General features: G+C 43.1%; 1 protein-coding gene across 1 annotated transcript in view; it reads left to right on the top strand.

The window, feature by feature from the left end:
• Nucleotides 1-842, top strand: part of snd1 (staphylococcal nuclease and tudor domain containing 1) — an 854,179-nt gene that overhangs the window by 711,728 nt on the left and 141,609 nt on the right. The window lies entirely within an intron of this gene.

Here is an 842-nt window from a genome sequence, read left to right as displayed (position 1 = left end):
CCTCCCCCCTCTCTCTCCCATATACACACACTAACCTCAACCGGGATCTTGGGTTCATGTCACAGTACAGGTTGACCCCATTGCACTAGAGACACAGACACTCCTACACACTCCTACAGAACCATACACGCCACAGACTCTCCCTCATACGCTCATGCATACAGTCTCACATGCGCTCTCTCTCAGACTTATATCCCTTTACACTTACACACAGAGACAGTGTCTCATAAACACTCATATCCCCTGTCCCCTGCCCCCCCCCCCCCCCCTCGCAAGACACCCACATGCACACAGGTTTGTGGGGTGAATTTGTACTTGCAGAATTACATTTTATTTTGCTCAAAAACTGCATGAATCCATTTAAGATTCTGTAAATCCATTATTTTTAGATTAGAATCAGTCTGACCAATGTGGCACAGTCTCAAACAGGGCAGCTAACACCTTCAGTGCATTATCTGGACTGACGTGACACCAATTGTTAAAGTTCACTTGAGAATGTAACTTCTAAATGTTCTGCGATTTACATATGAAAGAACTGAAACCAACGTTTTCGTTCTAAAAGATGAGACACTTAACACACAATTCAGGTCCTTCTCAATATATAATTTTAGTTACATTACACTGTAAACATTTGCTGTAAATTCTTGTCTTACGATCTTATATTCCACAACCACCTGATGAAGGAGCAGCGGTCCGAAAGCTAGTGCTTCCAATTAAACCTGTTGGACTATAACCTGATGTTGTGTGATTTTTAACTTGGTACACCTCAGTCCAACACCGGCATCTCCAAATCATACCCTCTCGTTTTTGCTCGTGTTTTTTCTCTCCCTCTCTCTCTCTCC

The sequence above is a fragment of the Chiloscyllium plagiosum genome, chromosome 23 (genome assembly GCF_004010195.1).
Source record: "Chiloscyllium plagiosum isolate BGI_BamShark_2017 chromosome 23, ASM401019v2, whole genome shotgun sequence".
In the NCBI taxonomy this organism is placed as follows: domain Eukaryota; kingdom Metazoa; phylum Chordata; class Chondrichthyes; order Orectolobiformes; family Hemiscylliidae; genus Chiloscyllium; species Chiloscyllium plagiosum.
The sequence above is the reverse complement of the archived record's forward strand: the minus strand, read 5'-3'. Positions and strand labels throughout refer to the sequence as shown.